Genomic DNA, 13,181 nt, shown 5'->3' with positions numbered 1-13,181 from the left:
CACATGTGAAATAACCCGGATTTCAGTCATTTCCTAGCTTTTGAATGGTGCACAGTCACCTCATAGGGCTGCAGAATTGAATCCTATATATTTTTTTTAAATCTTAAATCAACCCACTCGTTGTTTTGGAAGACTAAGTATAGATGTGCGGCATGTACCTCTTCAATTTACTCTTAAATCCAGTTTCTCCCTCTGCGTCAGACACACAAACTATGTGCATCACTGAGATCCAAGTGCACATGAATGTGTGTAAAATCTAATGGTTTCCAGAGTGCTGGTGAGCTGACAAAGGGTATAGAACGTAACAGCTGTACTTACTGTGTGTGTTAATGTGTGGTGAAAACTGAGATAGAAAGTGATGGAACTAACGTCCTCAACTCATCTATTAAAACATCTCTTACTGCAGCTACCTGGTGGATGCTATAATGGCTGCCATTATGCATGTCCCTTACCATGCTTTTTCTCTGCATTAGTACTTACCGAGCGACTGTTGCAGCAATAAATCCCATTAAATATGATTCAGTTACATTTAGGTGCATATTATCAAACTGTGCAGCCTTAAAGAAAAGGTGTTTGTAATATGCATAATATCACACATATCAAGCGGTTTGAGAAATGTTTGATGATTTTAAAAATTGGTCTCTAAAGTAATGTAATCCAGTGGGCATGAAAAACATGCAGAGTTTTAAAAGGCTGTGTGATATCATTTTGTTTAGAGAGAAAGTCCCAGAGATGTTACACAGGAAAACTGTGAAAACTGTTGAAAAAACTGTTCAAGGTGAAATAAAACCTCTGATCTTAAAGAATCAATAACCCCACTACAGGGAAAAACTAACTCTTAAACAAAAAATACATTTTACACAAAACCTGCATCTCTCAAACAGACTATAGTCAAAGCATTTGATATCATATCTCACCACAGTGTGGTGTACTGCCTAATTAAAACAGCAGAGGAGGAAGGTGCTCTCCTGCAGCCAGTGCAACACAGCCAATCATTGATGCAGAGCAAACAAAGGGTAAAAAACAAAGCATTACGAACTCTCTAACTACTCTTACAGCCAATATTGGATGGCAAACATTTTCACTAGATAAATGTTTTGAATTTAGCTATACAATATGAAAACAACGGCTGTGTAACTACTTTAAGATTTTTAATTAATATTTTTTTTTAATTGCTTAGATAATTTATCAATGAAGAATCTAAACATAAGCTAGTTCCAGTTCCTCTAAAAATCTGATGTTTTTCTCAGTTTAATATCATTGTAAATTGAAGTTATGTATGTTGATTAAAGCAAGTAAGAAGTTTAAAAACATCATACTGAGCTCTGGCAACTTCTAAATTAACATTTGTCATTATCTGTGTATTAATAGGTCAAAGTAATATATAAGAAAATTCGGATCTCTAAAGAAAATCAGCATAGTTGCACAATATCATGCATCTACACTAATATCAGCAGTATTATGGTCACTGGAGTGACTATAACACAATGCATACATCAAGCTGTGTCAACAATCAAGAATCTCTCAAATATTTGAGAATATTCTCTTTTCAGCAGTATATTTCATCCTTGACCATTTTTTCTTCATCACAGCTTTCCATCTCATTTCAATCAGATGTTTATATTTCCCTCTATTCATCGATGTTGCTTATCACGACACAGAGGGAACAAAATCAAACTCCCCCCAAAACTGACATGAACCGGAGATAACTTACCAGGTAGAAAGACTACATTCGTCATAACCGACCATGGCTGTCACTTCATCCCATCCCCTGGCTGGCCAAATAGCCTACCTACTCTTGCAACACCACCAAGTTGCAGCGGAATTTTAGACAATCTCAAGTTTCTGTGATTTTAATGTAGGCTATTATTAATAGTGCGCATTATATCAGCTTGTAAGCACATACTAAATGTTTATGATTGGTCAAAAACACTTTGCAATGCCTGATGTGTAAAAAATGTAATGCAATTTAAGCGAAATTTCCCGAGCCGTGCGTGAACTGCGTGAAAACTGGAGTTTTGGAGATACTGTAGGCAAGAAACACACAACCAGAATAAAACAAAAACAAAAACAAATAAAATAACATAAATGCACTTACTTTCCACGAAGCCTCGAGCTGAAAAACTGCGAGGACAGCGCCGATGGACTTTTCAGAAGTCGGTCATCTGATGGCCAGCGAGAGAGCACCAGCAGGCACACACACACACTCACACTCACACACAAACTCCTGCCTCTTCACTTCTGCCTGCTCGGCCCACAAGGATCTCTCCAGATTTTCACATCACCCAATCTTTTAGATCGGTTGTGTGTCGCTTTCCTTTCCTTTCGCTTCCTTATCTGTTGCTGCTCAGTTCATCGTCTAGCCGACTTTGAGAGAGCCATACTCAGTGCGCTGCTGAGACAGAGCCAGTCTGTGTGTTTCACATGGCGGTGAAGCGCCCTCATGACCACAGCTAGAAAAGAAAGACTGCCGGGCTAAACCTCCAAAATAAAACCCCCCAGTAGCTGCCACACTTTCTATGCAGTGACAAAGTTTAGCTGAAGTAGCGAATAAACACTTTATTAGGCTTTATCATTTCAGCTTATTAGGATATGTCTCGTTAAGATATGTTTTAATTGTGCATAGTGGGGTTTTTTTGCGGTAGACACTTGGTCAACCCAAATGACTTTTTCTTTTAAGTTTTGTGGGCAAAAATGCAGAATAACACCATTACAGGTGTTTCTGTGTTGTCTTAGTCGCCCTCAGGCCTAAGTATACTTAAATTTTATCGACTGGAGAGGCTTTTTAAAACAAGAAGTGCTGTGCTTGAATAAGGCTAGGCTATATATTTCCAATGGTTTAATGCATTTAGGAAAAAAATCCATTATTGGGAGTTTTTTTTTTAAATTTAAATATGCAGCTTGTGAATTTGCGATTTAATCACTGCAGGCTACAGCAAGCTATTTCCCTAAAAAGTTATATGTGCCAATTTATAACCTGCATAATTTACAAGTATGCGTTAAAACACACAACAAAAGACTAAAACGTTGCCTGTTTATATAGGCAATGTAAATGACATCCATTCACAAACAGCGTGTTATGAATGGCCGCGTCTGTCTGAGAACTATAGACTGTGTGGACTCACGTGGAAGGTCCACTGGAGAAGTGACGCCACCAGAGGCTCGCCCAGAATTTCAGCTGTCAATGGATATACACCCCCGACCCAAAAGCCATCAGTTAGTATGGACGGCCCGCCCCGACACGTGAGGGGGAAACACACCCAGGCACCCAGCTGTTGCTGCTGGCTTGCAGGTTTTTTTTTTTTTTTTTTGGTTTTTTGTCTGTGCATACGCTGCATTTGCCTGCGTGGAACTTAGGATTGTTTTTCATTTCAGGATTTGACTTGCAATCGATGATCATCCCACGCAAACATTCATCAGAGAAAACAAAATCAATTACGGTGTTAAAGCTATGAAGCAACAGACGGATAATTTTACTGGACTGCATCCTGCACTACACATTATGAAGTTAGATCATATGTCAGCCTATAAAGTTGAGTTAACCCTCCTCTAAAACAACAAACAAGCCTGTAAGCCTCCAATACATCCCAGTTTATGGTGTAAATTGGAAGTAGGATAGTACTAAGAAAACAGAATAGGCCATCTGTAAGCCAAGACAGGGGACAAGCACGCAGACATATTGACGGAGACACAGAGGAGGGCTGGGTGTCTGTATTTCCTTGGTCCAGTGAATTCAGTGTTTTTTCCTTCCTCCCAATGCACTGATACGCTGCAGACATAATTTGCGATACGAGGGGGGAGAGATGGAATTGGCCTGTCTGTATTGAGCGGAGCCGTCCTTGTATTTTTATTTCCCTGTCCCCTTCTCGTTTACAAGGTCGACAAGTTATGGCTTTTCCAAGTCCTCAGACTGCAGTGCGCATAAAAACCCACCAAGTCTGCTCCCATACAGCACAAATCCTGTAAATTATAACTCATAACACAGTGGAAAAAAGGTTTGCTAATGTTGTGTACCATCTTTCAATGTGCACAACAACTTTACAACTTCGCCGCCTCATTCCATGACTAAACTAAAAGTAAATTCAAGCATTATTTGGTGACCTTTAACTGGACTTGAGGCCTTTTGTGTCATAATTTAATTTTTCCAGGAGAGAGAAAAACAAAAAAACATTTGCAAATATTTGTATGTATTAAATGACCCCTGAACATGTTTATGTATTGGTCAGTTATGGGACAGAGAGCTCTGATTGGTGGAGATAGGGGGGGCGTCCATTGAATTAGTTCCTTTGTTATTGGAATACTCATTCCTGTGATTGTCTGCTCTGAGTGATCATGTGGACTCATGTTATATTGAATGTGACAACAGAACAATGCATCTGGCACACAAACTGATGCCACTGTGCTTGTGCTGGAGGACTGGAATTGGGGTCCCCCAAGCTATCCTCTTTAGCTGCACTTTCAGTGGGATGTTTGGTGAACACTGGTGTTAGCAGTTACAGCAGCCATCAAAACTGATAATTTCACTTTTTAATCTTTGTTCTATCATTAAAGGATGTGTTTTCCATGTGAATTTAAGCATGACCTGTCCCAGTTGGAGACCACTGACTATTAAATAATAATTCCTGTCTTGCAAAAGGTCATTAAAAACCCACCTGCACAGTGTTTTGAGTGGATTTTGACACATGCAGCAGTTTAATGATCTGTATTTTAGGTGACACAGAGCAAGTGCTTTTGTTGATTAACTCTGTCTTGCCAGTATGCTGCAACTGCAAAATAATAATCCATGTTACAGGATAAGAATGGCAATAATCTCTCTATTAGTTATTCACAACAAATCCTATGGAAATAAAGAGCTATATAGTTTCATTTAAAAGAATCCAAAGACTGGTGAGCACTGCAATTTTTTTTTTTGCAAACATTACTCAAACAAGAGTAAACAGTGCATGTTTTGGGACTATTCCACTGTGTATTTTACTACTGTGCCCAAGTTCAATGAAATGAAGGAACATGTCACCCAGTGCAACAGTGTGACTCATTTATTGTGTTTTTTGAACAAAAACCCTCTGTGTATAATCCCTCCTCATACATGACCACATCTTGGACAAGGGGCTTGATTTCATGTGCCTAACTGAAACCTGGCATTCACCAAGAGACTACTCTGTGCTTAATGAGACCTGCCCTCCTGGCTATAGTTATATGGAAAAAGCCTGCAGCTCTGGCCATGGTGGTGATTTCACAATCATATACCGGGCTGAACTAAAACTGTCTCCCCTGCCAATGCCTGATCTCTTCTATTGAATGCCAGTTCGCTCTAAAATGTGAACCTCCTTACTCCATGACAGTGCTTCTCATCTACCCCCCCCCCCCCCCCCACCCCACCCCCACCCCACTCACCTCACTCTGCTCCATGTCAACCGACATTGTCATTGTTGGTGATATGAATATACATGTTGACAACCCCTCCTGTCATTTTGTAGTGGAGTTCCTGAGTATGATTGAGTGTCTTGGCCTGACACAGCATGTTGATGTCCCTACTCACACCAGGAGGCACACACTTGATCTGGTCATCACTTACTCTGCCCCCATCAATAACCTACAGGTCTATAATGTGGTTGTGTTTCATCACAAGGTGGTCTCAATGGATTTGACATTCCTGTCACCCCCTACTAAACCTAAGTGTCAAATGCTTTTTCAGAACTGGAAAAGCACTGTCCCAGCCATCATGACTACGGACCTCCAGCACATCACCTGCCCAGCTTCTGTATCAGTAGATACAACTAGTGGCACTCTGCAATACATCTCTTAGCAGTGTCTTTGATCTTCATGCCCCTTTAAAGACATGTGAGGTCAATTTTTCACACTCTACTCCCTGGTTCACTCATGACTTGCGGAAAATAAAAACAGTGGACATGTCCTCGAATGACGCCTCAGATGCTCTGGACTTGCTGTCCATGAACTGGCCTCCCATGAACATCGAAGGACCTAATCAAAGTTCCTTAAAGATGCATGGTCACAGTTCTATTCCAACCTTATTAATAACAATCCTGGCAACCCCAAACATCCTTTTTCCACCATAAATCATTTCCTGGAGCCACAATCATCTTCCCCAAATGAGGCTACAGAAGAGTGATGTAACAGCTTCAATTGACTTTTTCAGAGCCAAGGTCAACAACATCCGCTCTTTGATAACCAGCTCTTCCTCTCTGCCTCCTCTTGTCATCAGCTCTCTGTCTGGAAGCTCGCCTTCTCTACTGCCTTTTACTGGCGTCAGGCAGAGTCACATTGAGGAAATCCTCAGGAAGATGAAATCCTGTACTTGTGTCCTGGGCCCCATTCCCACAGCTCTGCTCAAATCATACATCCCCATTCTCAGCCCCCTGATCACCCAAACTGTTAACCTCTCCCTTCAAACTGGTAGTGTTCCATTTGCCCTCAAGGTCGTAATCATCCACCCCTTTCCGCAAGGAGCCAAACTTGGACCCAGAAGTTCTTGCCAGCTACTGACCTATCTCCAACCTCCTTTTCCTGTTGGAGAAGGTGGTTGCTTCTGAGCTTCAGGACCACCTTCAACACACAGCACTGAAACAGCTCTGCTTGGGGTTGTGAATGACCTGCTGAGGGCAGCTGATGCAGGGTCCCCTTCTCTCCTGATTCTCCTTGACCTGAGTGCTGCATTTGACACTGTGGATCACACTATCCTTTAGAGTGCCTCCACACCACCATTGGCCTGTCATACTCTGCACTGAAGTGGTTTCAGTTCTACCTTTCTGGTAGGTCTGAGTATGTCTCTTTGCGAGGATGCAGGTCTACGTCACTCCCTGTCACCTGTGGTGTTCCACAAGGACTGGTTCTCAGCCCCATCCTGTTGTAAAGTTGTTGTCCCAAGCCCTTCTGCAGCCATGTCACACCACAGCACCTGTCTTAAGGAGATAAAGGCCTGGATGAGCACAAATTTCCTTCAGTTAAACAGCAGCAAAACTGAAGCTCTCCTAATTTGCACCAGATTCAGTCATCCCGCATATGAGATGAGGATCTCACCTTTGACAGCCAGGACATTGCCCTTTCCTCCTCAGTCACTAATCTGGGTGTTAGGTTTGACCCTCAGCTGACTTTTGATGAACATAGAAGACATCCATGCAAAACCTCTTTCTACCATCTCAAAAAACATCTCTAAACTCTGCCCCTCTTTAACCCTGTTAGATGCAGAAAACTTGTCCATGCCTTTATCTCCTCAAGACTGCATCCAGAAGCTCCAGTACATTCAGAACAGCACTGCCAGGATCCTGATGAGAGTGCGAAAACACAAACACACTCCAATTCTGTTTTCATTACATTGGCTCCCTGTCTTCTTCAGGATTGATTACAAAGTCCTGCTACTCACATACAAACCCATCAATAGACATGTATCTCCCTACCTACAGGAAGTGATCATACCACAAACTTCCACCCGCACGCTCAGATCTATCAGCAGTTTGTTTCTCCAGGCCCCCATAGATCCGCACCATGGGAGATTGAGCCTTCTGCTCTGCTGCACCACACATCTGAGGGCAGTACAGGCCCTAGTCTCTTTTAAAAAAGGCCTAAAAACTTTTCTGTTCAGGTAGGCTTTTTTTTTTATCTTAACTCTTATTACTATTTTCTTTATCTTGTGTGTTCTATGTTATTACTGTGGCACTTTGAATTTCACTATGAATGAAAAGTGTGGTACAAATTAAATGTGTTATTATTATTATCTCATTATTATCAGGCTTTATTTACACAGACAATACTTTATAGTAGGATGAATTTGTTGCTGGTTTTGTGTTTTTCATGGGATTTGTTGACAATACGAAAAATATCACTAGACCTTTAACATGTATTTCCGTAGAACTCAATTACAAAGTACAATTTTTGATGTTTCTTTCACCGGATTGTTTCTAAGCCACCTATCTGAGCATAATTCAGGCAGCATAAGTCACAGCTTTATTCACATAAAATTATTATATTCTGAAATAGCAGGTCTTTCAATAGCCGTTAAAGATCTGTTCCCGTTTGGTTATCTGTTTTTATTTGCCACATAATGGGAGAGTGCCCTTTGTGTCATCCCCTTCAAGTCACCTATAATGCATTTAGTGTGGTTTCACATCACAAGTGTGGCCATTCACAACTATGTCACCACCCTGCTGCCTATTGGATTAGGATAAAAGAGAGGAGATGGCTACAGGGGGAACACACAAACACCAACACACACACACACACACACACACACACACACACACACACACACACACACACACACACACACACACACACATACATACACACACATTGAAATAACAACAACAGCAGGACGGATCATTGTGCTCTTGGTTCCATATCTTTTTTATTATGTAGGCTCAAAGTCATTCAAAAGTAATTCACCATTAACACTTCTGATCCATAATCCAGCATTACAAGTCCATAACCTGCCATATATAAGACGGCAGGAGGTAGGTGGAACGGACGCAGAGAAGTGGGGAGGAAATTGAAGTGAATTGGTGAGATTGCATGGGATGAGTAAGATCCACAGAGTATCAGCATGAGAACCCCACCATGTGCAAAACAACACAATTAAGAGGGACGCTTAGCCTAATCAGTGAATGCATCATGCAAATGATGTTTTTTTTTCAATGCCTGCTTTAATGTTGGCTGTTATCGTAGAATACAAATCAGGGACTTAAGTGTAATGAAAAGACGAGAGTGAAAAGAGTGGGATGAGACAACAGTGGAGGAGAGACAGTGGAGGATTGAGAGGGTTGTGTAAAAAGGAGGAAGTTTGAGAAAGACAGTGAGATGGAGTTGGTTTCTTTGATTACAGTATTTAACCCTGTGAATGGTGTGGAGAGCCAAGTTCATACTTAAAAGTCAAGCAAACAACAACTGACACATCAAGTCTTCATTAGATTAATTGATAAAGTTACTTTGTACTCAGTGTTGTATGTTTGTTTACTAATATTGTATCCACTCCACTTCTGCAATTTATTTGCATGGTTCATCTACACAGCTTGATTTGGCTAAATGAAGTGACGTATGCAATTCAATACAATTCTACACCAGCACAAATTACAGCCTAGGAAAACATAGATACATTTTCAACAATAATGGAATATTGTAAGCTACATAAAGGTAATAGTTATTTCAGAATATATTAGATATTTGTACAGGTTTTGCCTTTAGTGTGTCTACCCCACCTATTTTTTATGTAGGCACACAAGAGCAGTGTTTTCAAGAATATGTACTCTGCAGTAAGAATATTTTGATTTGATTTCAGTGCAAATTTTAGTACAAAGGGCAAATATTGAAATTGCTTCACCAATTTCAATATTTGACTTGTTCTACAAGTGTTGAAAAAGTGTATCTAAACCAACTTAGAAACCTTGAGAATAGATGGGAAATACTTCTGCCAAAACATTTTTCATGTTACATAACTAAACAGACTGGCTTTGCAATGCCACCTGATTATTTATTTGCAGTTTCCTCAGGCTGTGTAAAGAACACTATAAAGTGAATTGCATTTGACTGTGTCACACACATAAAAACACCTCTCTGCCACTTGGTGCTACACCAAGCTTACATTACAAACGTGTCAACCACTCTGATATTTTAAATACACCATTAATAACTATCATAAGGAAATTTTGTAAAGACCTTTCTCTTTACTCACTTTAACGTGTCATAAAAGGGTAATATTTGTCTGGCTGAGGCACAGAGGAAAAAGTCTTTTTGTCTGCTACAGAGTTCAGACCTTTTTTTCAAAATTTACATTAAATACACAGTATTTTCAAAACACTGCTTCCTGGTGTCTCCATACACTTCTTACACGCATGGTATGCTTCAACTGTCCTCATAATGTTGCAGACTTCTTGCGTCTGTAAACTGTCTCGGGTCAGTAAATAGGGGTTTCATCCTCATGACATCATATCCCCGAGGCCCCTTTTGATTGTAGAAGACAAGAGGCAGCTGGAGGTCTGGTACTCATTCACCCTTCTATAACATGGCCCGAGAACCTCCCCCACCAAACCCCCGGCCCTCATTATGTAGCAACGTGTACTAATGGTGCACAGTCTGCAGTCTAAATAAACAGACCTTGAAAACATCCTATCCCAGCAAGTTCCAGCATTGGATCCAAAACATCTTTAGCCTACATTGACTTAGAAGCCTCCTAACCAGTTCATTTCCGGGCCAAATTTCATTCACTCATTCAGATTGTAACCACAAGCTTAGGCTGACAGTGCCAGAGATTGCAATGATGGGTCTCTACTTCCATTGGCTCCATCAGGATCACAGTGTAATAACAAAGGATTAAGCAACATTATTCCCTACATACTTGCCCTAATAAAAGGTTCCCATGGTTACACTATTTCTTAAATGTGGTCCAATATTATTGTTGGCCAGTATGTGATTATACAATCATATACATAGACACACGCACAGGTGTAATAACCGTGGAGTGAGGACCAGAGATAGACATCATGTTTACAGAGAACAGAGAGATATGTTGAGATGAAAAGCCAGTTTCTATCTGTTTCTCTCTCAAATAAAGAAACACACACACACACACACATATACGCACACACACCACAGAAATCACACATGTGGCAGCCGACTCCTCCATCATTTCCCTTTAAAATTCACCAGAAAAAAAAAAAAAAATCAATCTCCGCTCCGCACCAGTATCCAGCTCAGCTTAATGCACTTAAATTGCACCAATCATGGTCCCATTCTAAATCTGTATGTCTATGGAAATGATTGTTGAGACGAAGGGGCCTTTTGATGGAAGGGCTGGAGGGGTGAACATACTTTTGCAGATGATTTGCGGTTACCTAGGGGACTAGAACAAAAGAGCATCAGTGAAGCACATTATCTTGTCATGACTTACATGTTGTAAAAATGATCATATTGCTGCTATTAGGGCATGTGAACACCACCCCCAGGAACACTGAATATGAAACAGTTGGTAATCCTTAATGGACTAACACAACTTTAAGACATTAAGGGAGAGATGTGATGGTTGAAGTGCAGCAGTTGTCCTGGATTTAAGTTCAAATGAATTCAGTTACATGCAAAACAGGACATGAACAGTGAATTATTTTCAATCATTGTGAATCATCTGATGTGTTTTTTTTGTACCTCAATTTCATCATTGCAGAATCAATTGTGTATTTTTCAGGCTTATCAGAAGCAGAAGTCAGGAAACCCCAGAGATGTGCTGATTTCATTAAAGGGGAATTCCATCGATTTTATAAATCAAGCTCTGTTTACAGGACTTGGGGACTATTCCTGCATATGAAAAATAAGTTATATAAAGCCTTGTGGCTCCAGAGGGAGCTGCTCAAAATTTGATAAATTGCCTTAAGTGACGTCACTTGAGGAAATGTCTGTTAGGACTGAACTACAAGTTTGAAAATGAAAAAAAACAGGGCGTGTGGAGTTAGAAAGAAGTGAGGTTACCAAACCTCTGCAGCCTGCTCCTCATCTCTGCTTATAACTAGTGGCTCAAGGCTACATTAGCCTGCTACTAACATAATGCACTCAGATCTCTGACCACATTGTCAGTGCTCGAGTTTCATTGTGGGTAATATACAGTAGGTGCAAGGTTGCATGGAGTCAGATAATGTTATAGGAGTGTAATGGTGAATCGGTGGTTTAAAACACAGTAAATTATTTGCTGCAGAAAGCTTTGGAATAACCTTTACGTACGTTCCCCACCTTTACAAATAACCGTACTCCTGCTGTGATTATATTAAAGCTGTGTTTGAAGTTTATTTCATATTCTTCTAGTGATGGAAACCTTTCACTTGCTAGTCCAGCAGCCATTCTAAATTTACCTCCTGAAAAGACAAGATGTGTCTTTCTTACAGTGTGACTGGGCTTTGGTTGCACTTCTCTGTTGTGTAAGTGGGTACATTGAAATTTTTTTATTACAGTGCATTTAGTTATTTGCCAAGGTTTTCCTTTCAGACAAACATGTTACTAAGCTACATTTAACACAATAAAATTTAGGAAAAAGAAAAAAATCGTTATGAATTGCAGATCTTACTTTAACCAAGCTATGAATCAGAAAACTGGTGGTACCAGCTACCAGGTGGCCAAAGCAGGATACTCTCACATGCAGATGTGGATTCAACTTTGCATGCCAGGGCTGACCTCACAGGAAAGAAGCAAAAGAGCGAGAGTGCAGTAACAGGCTGTGCCAAATAAACTGTGGCACATTACTTAACTGAGTCAAAAGGATTTTTTTTATGCTTTTTTGCTCACAAGGTTTTAAACTTGTGAATATGAGCATAAGGTAGAAGAAAGAAGAAAATTAAATACAGTAGCTGTGTCACTGTAATGATGTAACTGCAATTTATTGGTTATAAAACAGTAATTCAATAGTGTGTTTTCAGTGTTGTTGAGATTGAAACGGTGACTCATCCAATTTTGTTCTCCCTATATATGCTCCCCTTGAGTGACGTCATCCGTAGACATGGTATTTCTTTTTATTGTTATGCAGATGACACACAGTTGTACGTCCGCGTTAAGCCCTCTGACCTCAGTATGCTGAGTTCTCTACAAGATTGCATGATTGATATAAAAACTGGATGTCGATAAATTTTCTTCAGCTCAATTCTAATAAAACAGAAATCCTTGTTATTGGGTCCCAGCATGTCACAAAACAAATACTGCCATCTACTGGTTACCTGTTACAACATATCAAGCCTGTTGTAAGAAATCTTGGTGTCCTGTTTGATACCAATTTATGTTTTGAGCAACATATCACAAAACTTGTCCAATCATGCTTTTATCATCTCAGAAATATTGCAAAAATAAGATCTATTTTAAATTTTAGAGATGCAGAAACTGTTGTACATGCTTCTATCTCCTTGCGCCTGATTAATGCAACAGTCTTTTCTCTTGTCTTAATTAAAAAACTTTGAAACGACTACAGACTGTACAGAACTCAGCTGCCAGGCTTTTAACCAGAACTACAGGCACAATCACATCACACCTGTTTTAGCGTCTTTACAATGGCTCCCTGTTTGTTTTAGGATTGATTTTAAGATCTTATTGATTACCTTTAAGGCACACATTTTGCATTTTACTCCCTTTGTGTTCTATAATCTATTTTGCTTTTATTGTAAAGCACTTTGTAACTGTGTTTAAAAAGGTGCTATATAAAT

At 40.0% G+C, this 13,181-nt stretch overlaps 1 protein-coding gene across 2 annotated transcripts in view; it reads right to left on the bottom strand.

The window, feature by feature from the left end:
• Nucleotides 1-2,619, bottom strand: part of ghra (growth hormone receptor a) — a 41,685-nt gene extending 39,066 nt beyond the window's left edge. The window contains exon 1 of one of the 2 annotated variants that reach the window (XM_044374603.1): nt 2,099-2,619. The gene's annotated coding sequence lies outside the window, so the exon portion shown is untranslated. The remainder of the gene's footprint in view (nt 1-2,098) is intronic. The other variant, XM_044374594.1, reaches the window with a different exon arrangement.
• Between the last annotated feature and the right edge of the window lie 10,562 nt (nt 2,620-13,181).

The sequence above is a fragment of the Thunnus albacares genome, chromosome 2 (genome assembly GCF_914725855.1).
Source record: "Thunnus albacares chromosome 2, fThuAlb1.1, whole genome shotgun sequence".
NCBI classification, from domain to species: Eukaryota; Metazoa; Chordata; class Actinopteri; order Scombriformes; family Scombridae; genus Thunnus; species Thunnus albacares.
This window is presented reverse-complemented; position numbering and strand designations above follow the sequence as displayed.